Here is a 9,125-nt window from a genome sequence, read left to right as displayed (position 1 = left end):
GAGGAGAAGGTCATGTGAAGACAGAGGCAGAGATTGAAGTTATAAAGCCAAAGAAAGCCTGGAGCCACCAGAAGCTGGAAGGGAAACTTTGGAGAGAGTGCAGCCCTGAGGACACCTTGACCTTGGATTTTTCGCTCCCAGAACTACGGAAGAATTAATTTCTGTTGTTTTAAGCCACCAGTTTGTGGTAATTTGTTTCAGCAGCTACAGGAAATTAATAACAAGGACCAATTGCAAACCACAGCCCATCCCCACCCTGAAAGGAAAAGATAAGGGGCCATGGTCTGAAGTGGTGAAGGCAGAGAGAAGTGAAACTCAAAGGATCAATGAAGGACTTTCATAGTTTGCTGCATACAATGGAGTGGGTTGTGCACTGCACAACGGTGGGCGCCATATACAGCATGGTTGTAGATCTGAATATTTATTGCTTGTTTTCTTTCTGCAGGGGTCAATAAGGTATCTTGAGGAAGGGATGCCTCTTCCTAAAACACACAAAACTACCCTATGACCTTGTTGGTTTTTGGTGAGAAACATCTAGATAGCCCTGTCCAATAGAACTTTCTGCAAGTATGGAAATGTTATAATTGCGCCGTCCAATAGAGTAGCCATGAGTCACATGTGACTCTTGAGCACTTAGAATGTGGCTTGTGCAACTGAGGAGCTGAATTTTTGGCTGTGTTGGGTCTTCGTTGCAGCACGCGGGCTTTCGTTGGCGGCGAGCGGGGGCTACTCTTCTTTGCAGTGCGCGGGCATCTCATTGCAGTGGCTTCTCTTGTTGCGGAGCACGGGCTCTAGGCCCGTGGGCTTCAGTAGTTGTGGCTCGCGGGCTCTAAAGCACAGGCTCAGTAGTTGTGGTACACGGGTTTAGTTGCTCCGCGGCATGTGGGACCTTCCCGGACCAGGGCTCGAACCAGTGTCCCCTAGCGTTGGCAGGCGGATTCTTAACCACTGTGCCACCAGGGAAGCCCCGAATTTTATTTTAATTAATGTAAATTTAAAAAGCCACATGTGGCTGGTGGCTACCATATTGGACACACAGCTCTAGGTCAAGAAAATGGAAGCTCAGGACTGCTTGGTGTAGAATTTAGTCACCAGAAGCCTGGCCACTGTTCACTAGATATCGTTCATGGGCCCCTCTGCAACTGTAGTCCTTATTGAGTTGAGGGGGGTCAGTCAGGGACCAAGGTGGAGGTAGAGGTGGTGGCAGGGAGTGAGGAGTGCCCGGAAGTATGAGAAATGCCCAGCTGGACTGGAGCAAGGGTCCAACAGCAGAAGGAGGAAGAGAGAAAGGCTTGCCCAAGGAGGTAAGAGCTTTCTCTCCAAATTGCTGGCTTTCCCTACTCTTAGTAAACTTTCATGAATCTGTCAATCATGAAGTTAGCTATACTCTTTAGGAACCCTCCCCCCCTTTTTTTCTGGCTGCACTGTGCTACTTGCAGGATCTTAGTTCCCTGACCAGGTATTGAACCTGGGCCCTGTCAGTGAAAGAGTCGCGTCCTAACCACTGGACCACCAGGGAATTCCATCTTTTAGAACCTATTTTTGCTTTCAGCTTTCAATTTGGAGTAATGAGTTTTTTTTGGTTTTTTTTTTTTTGTGGTACGCGGGCCTCTCACTGCTGCGGCCTCTCCCGTTGCGGAGCACAGGCTCCGGACATGCAGGCCCAGCGGCCATGGCTCACAGGCCCAGCCGCTCCATGGCATGTGGGATCTTCCCGGACGGGGGCACAAACCCGTGTCCCCTGCATCGGCAGGCGGACTCTCAACCACTGCGCCACCAGGGAAGCCCTGGAATAATGAATTTTTATTTGGAGATAATCATAGAGATGGGCAGGGGGTGCCAGTCTGGGGGCTGCTGGGCCTCGGGGTCATTTACTCCTTGAAAGGGGGCTCTTTGGGAGCAGGTCTGTTTAAGCTCCCAATCAAGCCTGCTATGGGAAGGTGGGAGCTCTCCCTGTCTATGCCACCCCACATCGCCCAGGTATAGAGTCCAAACTCCTGTCTGGAGAGCAAGACATTTGCCCAGCTGCACCTTCATCCCTTGAAGGGACCTGAAGGCTCCTCCAAGGTGGGAAGAAAGGTCTAATATGTCTTTTGGTGATCATCACACTCTCCCCGCATGTTGGTAAGCAATGAGTGTGAATTTACCGAAGTCTTTTAGGGGTAAGTGCCAGCCAGACAGTGAGGGCCTGGCTATTCCGGCAGCATCAGCATCACCTGGGAGCTTGTTAGTGATGCAGACTCTCAGACCCACCTGATGGAATCAAGACTAGGTTGTAAGGCTCCCCATGTGATTGGGGATGCACAGTAAAGTTTGAAACGCTGCTCTAGAACAAGGCCCATTCCCTGACATTGATTTAATGGACTTGTTTTGAATTAATTAATGGAGCCGAACTGACCTTGCTGTTTCAGAATTTTGTTGATTTCACCACCCTGGAGAACCTTCCAGTAAAACATAAATCTGCCAAAATAGTTTCCAAGCTCGATTATCCCAGACGGAATCCTCTCCAAGGGCGTGGATGTTCTGAAAGCTCAGGATAAAATGTATTCCACATCCCTGATCTTTGCGAGGGAGACACTTTGGGAGTGTGGTGGAGAGCGAGAACCTCCTTTCAGGGCCAGCTCTGAAGCTCGGCTCTGCATTGGTGGCAACTTTTCCTGCCACACCTGAGAGGACCTGGGCTCTGCCCCCATGGAGAACAGTTACAGTATCTCCATCCTCACCTGTGGTTTCCCTTCACCAAAGTCTGGCAAAGAGGTGACCCTTCTCAGGATTTTCTGAACAGAGCCAGCGGCCCATGGCTATCAAAAGAGTACATGAGCCTACTATCAAAGGGCTTAAAGAGACAGAGAATCACCCAATTAGAAAGCACTATTAAGCAACCTATTTTTCCATCGACAGATGAATGGATAAAGAAGATGTGGTACATATATACAATGGAATATTACTCAGCCATATAAAGGAACAAAATTGGGTCATTTTAGCAATGTGGTTGGACCTAGAGTCTGTCACACAGAGTGAAGTAAGTCAGAAAGAGAAAAACAAATACCATATATTAATGCATATATACAGAATCTAGAAAAATGGTACTGATGAACCTATTTTCAGGGCAGGAGTAGAGACAGAGACGTAGACAATGCACTTGTGGACACGGCAAGGGGGGGCAAGGGGAGGGTGGGACAAATTGAGAGAGTAGCATTGACATATATACCCTACCATGTGTAAAACAGATAGCTAGTGGGAAGCTATCTGATCTCCCTGCTGTATAGCACAGGGATATCAGCTTGGTGCTCTGTGATGACCTAGAGGGGTGGGATAGGGAGGGGATATGGGGATATATGTATACATATATCTGATTCACTTTGTTGTACAGCAGAAACTAACACAACATTATTAAGCAATTATACTCCAATAAAAAAAAAGAAAGTGGTATTAGCAAGTCTACAACATCCCATACAGCAGGAGATGCAGCTGTTGAAAATAATTTTTTTAAGAGGTTGTTAATTTTACAAAAAGCAGATCGTAAAATAGAATTATAGTCTTTTCATTTTCATTTTATTATATTATTATTTGGCTGCACCATGCGGCTGGCAGGATCTTAGCTGCCTGACCAGGGATCGAACCTGGGGCCCTGGCAGTGAAAGCGTTAGTCTAACCACTGGACCTCCAGGGAATTCCCCTTTTCATTCTTTTTTTTTTTTTTTTTTTTTTTTTTTTTGCGGTACGTGGGCCTCTCACTGTTGTGGCCTCTCCCGTTGCGGAGCACAGGCTCCGGACGCGCAGGCTCAGCGGCCATGGCTCATGGGCCCAGCCACTCTGTGGCATGTGGGATCTTCCCGGACCGGGGCACGAACCCGCGTCCCCTGCATCTGCAGGCGGACCCTCAACCACTGCGCCACCAGGGAAGCCCCCTTTTCATTCTTAAATAAAAATATATCTCTAGTCAGAGAAAAAAAATGCCTGGAAGGATATATTCCAAAATCTATGGTGTCAATGCTCATTAGCCACAGGACACCAAGAACAGATGTGTAGTAGGGCTTATGGGCAGTGCGGGGCATCTGGGTAAGAAGATGCTACAAAGGAGTTAGTATCAGGTTTGAGCTTGTGGTCGGTGCTTTGGGGGTGGTTCAAGCAAGCAGGGCTCTGCTTTGAATTGCATGCTGCTGGGAAGCAGGGTAATTTTATGATTGGATAGCTTAATAATTCACATCAAGATGAATGGAATGAGGCTATAATTGGTAATAACTAAACAAAAACAACAGTTACCCAGTAGCCAGAATAGGGAGATGTCTGGTTAGTTTTGTGGTTTGGACGATCCTCTTGTTATTGTCTTGTGTAGACGCGATTACAGAATGGTCGTGTCTTTGTCTTGATCTCCACGATGGCAGTGGCCTTGGCTGATGTGGGGGTTCTGTGGAGCTGGTTATGCTCAATGGGAGAATGGCAGGCAACATGCTTTGTCCACAAGACCAAGGCCCGGCTGTGAGTGTTGCCAGCTCTGGCCATTAGGGGCTGTTTTGCTCTTTCTTAGTGGGAGCACCTCTGTGTGTTGGGATTAAGAGTGATTTTCACTTTCTACTTCATATTCTGGAAAAAAAAATTGTTTTTACAGTCAGGTATTACATTTATCTTTAGAAAAATAGCTATTTCCTTTCTGAGGAAAAAAAGGAAAAGAACACCTATATAAGAAAATGCTAAACTGGATAAACCATATGCCAGTGCATTTGGTTTGGTGGGAGGGGCAGACAGCCCAGCTGAGTGCCCCGAACAAGAGTCACAAACGGTGTCAGCTCCACATCCTGCAGAGCAGCTCCACTCAAACACTTCCCCAGGAGGCAGGCTGGGCATGCCAGCGTTCGAGCGTAGACTGGATGGAAATTGGGGTTGCTCAAGACCTCACTCCAGGGTCCAGGTGTTTAGAAACATGGCTGGCTTGTCAACACTGGGCGGAGGCCACCTGGACACCTTGGACACCCGCTTGGTGGGGCTGCCAGGTAAGAGAAGAGGCAGGGACATGGCCTAGAGCTGTGGCTCTCAGCTTGGCCTGCCCATTAGAATCAGCTGGGTCGGTTGTCACCCTCCCACACCTCCAGGGCTCAGCAACCCTGACCAATTCCATCAGGATCCCTGGGGGGCAGGGCCCAAGCATGAGCATTTCTTGGCACCCCAGGAGATTCCTCCAACTAAACCCTGCTCCTCCGGCCCTTGTTCATTCTACTTCTGTAATCGCTACCCTCGTCTCTTCCACTCCCGTCACCTCTAGTGCAGGTAAGAGCTTCACTTCTCTCAATCATCCCTGTCCTCCACACTCCCTGACTGATCTTGGTAAAAAAATAATCGAGGTTACTGGTTCTCAGCTCTGGCAGGGTATTTGAATCTCCAGGGGAGACTGAAAAAGCATTCCCAGTGCCTGGCTCCACCCTTCGAGTTTCTGATTCCATTGGTCTGGGGTGGAGCCCAGGCGCTGGTATTTTTTTAAAGTTTCGCAAGGGATTCTGTTGGGCAGCCAGGGTTGAGAACCACTGCTTTAGGCTTTTACTGCCCAGCCCAGCAGGGAACAAGCAAAGGAGCTAACCCTGGAAACCGAGGCTCGGGAGTTCTTCAGGGCTCCTCTAGGGGAGCATGTCACAAAGGGGAGGGGCCCTTCTCCCCCACTTTGCCAGAGAAGACCACAGAGCTCTGTCTGTTCATGTCCGGGCAGCCAGGAGGGGTGGCGGGGGAGAAATTCAGCAGCTACAGTGATAGTACCTGGTGATGAGATGGTCCCTGGCAGAGGAGGACTGGAGAAGGAGAGGGGTTAAAAGATGGGAATTATGTCCTAGCTGATGTCCTGAATCACTTGAGGGGAACTTCGCGGAGGGCTGGCTCTCACAGCAGCACATGGGGGCAGGAGCTGGGGAAACAGCATGCATCTCAGTGAACACTTGGTTGTGAAGAGCTCTGAGCCTGGGAGGCCCACAGTGGATGCTGTGGGGTCCTGCCCCGATCCCCTTTCAGGGCCCAGGCGCTCCACCCCCCGCGGCGGGGAGCTTGCCTGCTGACTGCTCACAGCCCAGTCCTCCCCCAGGCATTGCACTCTGATGAAGGGAGCTGCCAGCTTCAAGGCAGTGCCCCCTCCCCAGGGGCAGCCTGCATACAATGACTAGTGGATGAGGGGGACGAAGACCCAGGGCCCATGCCTTCTTTGAGGACATCCCAGCTTCAGAGCTCCCCGCAGGATCAGCTGAGGTATCTGGAGGAAGTGCATCCCAGTGCTTCCTCTGCTTCTGCCCTAATCCTGCTTCCCTCACTCCCCTGCAGGTGCTGCCCTGGCTTTCTCCCCAGTAAGCCTCCCCACGTGCAAATCTCTGCCCCAGGTCTGTTTCCAGGGTGCCCGACCTATGAGAAAGGCCCTTAATTTATGTGTGTGGGTGAAGGATGAACAGGGCTAGAGGGGTATGAAGCAGGGCTGCATTACAGCTGCTTTGGGGGCCTCATGGAACATTTGTAGGTTCAAAGGACATGAAAACTGCAAATCTGATCATATACCTTCCCTGCTTAGAATTCCTCGGTGCCTCCCTACCACCTCTGGGATAACTTCTGAGCCCCTCAGCATGGCTTCTGAGCTCTCTCGTAAGCTAGCATGACCACCAGCTCCCCCTCGCCCTTGCTCTCCAGGCAGTCAAAACTGTCTGCAGTTTTCCAAACCACCTCTGCCTCTACACAAGCTGCTCACTGTTTCTAGAAGCCCTTCTTCACCTGGGTCACCTGCATTCCCTCTGCACTGAAATCATCTGTCTCCTTGCTCCCCTTCTGGCCTGGATATTCTGTGAGGCGCAGGCCAGCTCTTAGCTGACTGCCTCTCTAGGGCCCAGCACAGTGGTACATCAGGCTGCACAATAATACCATGGCAGAGGCCCATTCATTCATTCAACATTTTTTTTATTGTAAAATGCATGTAAGATAAAATTTGAAAGTGTACAATTCAGTGGCATTTAGTATATTCACAGTATTTTGTAATGATCACTCCATCTACTTCCAGAACATTTTCATCACTCCCAAAAAAAAACCCCTATCCATTAAGCAGTCACTCTTCATTACCCTCCCCTCCCAGCCCCTGGCAACCATTAATTTACTTTCTGTCTCTACGGATTTGCCTATTCTGGATATTTTATATAAATGGAATCATACAATGTGTGGCCTTTTGTGTCTGGCTTCTTTCACTTACAATGTTCATCCATGTTATAGCATGGATCAGTACTTCATCCCATTTTATGATGGAATAATATTCCATTGTATGGATGTATCACGTTTTGTTTATCCATTCATCAATCGATGGACACTGGAGTTGTTTCCACCTTTTGGCTATAGTGCTGCTATGAACATTTGTGTACAAGTTTTTGTTTGAACACCTGTATTCAATTCTCTTGGATATATATCTATATATATATTGGAATTGCTGGGTTATATGGTAACTGTTTAACTTTTTGAGGAACTGCTAGACTTTTCCACAGTGGCTGCCCCATTTTACATTCCCACCAGCAATGTATGAGGGTTCCAGTTTCTCCACATTCTTGCCAACCCTTGTTGCTTTCTGTTTTTTTGGATTATAGCCATCCTAGTGGGTGTGAAGTGGTATCTCGTGGTGGTTTTGATTTGCTCAATACGTGTTTTTGACCCCCTACTGTGTGCCAGGCACTGGGCTAGGCACTGGGGATCCTACAGAGAACAAAACTGACAAAGGCTCTGCTTTGGTGGAATTTCCATCCTAGTGGGGGGATGACACAGGAGAATGAAGTTAGGAGACTTAACAGCGTTAATTAGCAGGCACTTTAGTACCACTGGGCTGCAGCTGGGAGAGCAGAGAAGCGAGCTCTTTGGGCCTCTTCTACCTCTCCTCGCCCTGGCGGGTGGAGCAGAGTTTGCAAACTCAAAGGCTTACCGGGCACTGGGCACCACCAGAGGAGAGAGCTAGAGGGTGAGTGCACATGCACGTGTGTGTGTATCTTGGGGGGTTGGCGCTATGGCAAACTAGGGGGCACCAGCCCTGCTTCTAGGGGCAGATTCCACTTAGCACTGGTTTCTTACTGCCAAGTGGTAGATAGACCTGGGTCTGGCCACGCTCTGGATTGAAATAAGATTTTTATGGGAAATCTTCCAACTTTTACATGATGGCACAGACACTTTTTTTTTTTTTTTTGCTGTACGCGGGCCTCTCACTGTTGTGGCCTCTCCCGTTGCGGAGCACGGGCTCCGGACGTGCAGGCTCAGCGGCCATGGCTCACGGGCCCAGCCGCTCCGCGGCATGAGGGATCTTCCCAGATCCGGGACCCGAACCCATGTCCCCTGCATTGGCAGGCAGACTCTCAACCACTGCGCCACCAGGGAAGCCCGGCACATACACTTTTAAAACATTGTCTGGGGCCCATTTTGGTGAACTGTGTACCAGTTTGTGATTCTGTCATGGATATGTTTCTCAGAGGCAGAGCCTCATTCATAGAGGCAGCATCTCTATTCCCAGGTGGACCTGGGAATCTGCCTTCTTAACAAGCCTCCTCTCTGCCCGCCTCCTTCCCCAGGCAGTCTGATGCCGCTGGAGCTGGAGAAGCACCAGACAGGTGTTGTAGGGAAGGCAGCCTCCCACGCAGCAGAGGGCTGGGCGGGCGGGATCACGTTCCCTGGTTGTGCAGGCAGTGGAGCGCGCGTGGCCTGGTCCCAGTTTCTCAGGGCCAGCAGCCATCCAGAGTACATACCTCCGTGTGCCAGGAACAGGGGAGGGGTGGAGAGGGCCCTGCAGGGAGAGCATGCCCCTCCCCAGCCTCCCTCTGGCTCGCCACAGCCCCACGTGGTTAGATGCCTGTGCCGGTGGCTTTTACCCTAGTGGGCAGTGCTGCCGCCCCATGCCTGTGGCTTCCTGGTGCACTTTCTCTGGATTGAAAGCCTTTGGGGAGATGGCCCAAATAGAGGTGTCAAGTTCTAAGAGAAGGCAGCTGCAGGCCTACGGACAGATGGGTATTAAGCAATATGTTTGTCAGTCTCTTGCTTAATTGTCACAACTGCAGTTAAAACTAGCAGTTCTCTGACAGGGGTGTTGGTTCCACAGGCTCCTCTTTAATAGCTGTGAACTACCTGGCCTCTGTAAGGTG

Source organism: Lagenorhynchus albirostris, chromosome 17 (genome assembly GCF_949774975.1).
Source record: "Lagenorhynchus albirostris chromosome 17, mLagAlb1.1, whole genome shotgun sequence".
In the NCBI taxonomy this organism is placed as follows: Eukaryota; Metazoa; Chordata; class Mammalia; order Artiodactyla; family Delphinidae; genus Lagenorhynchus; species Lagenorhynchus albirostris.
Note: the sequence above shows the minus strand (reverse complement) of the source record.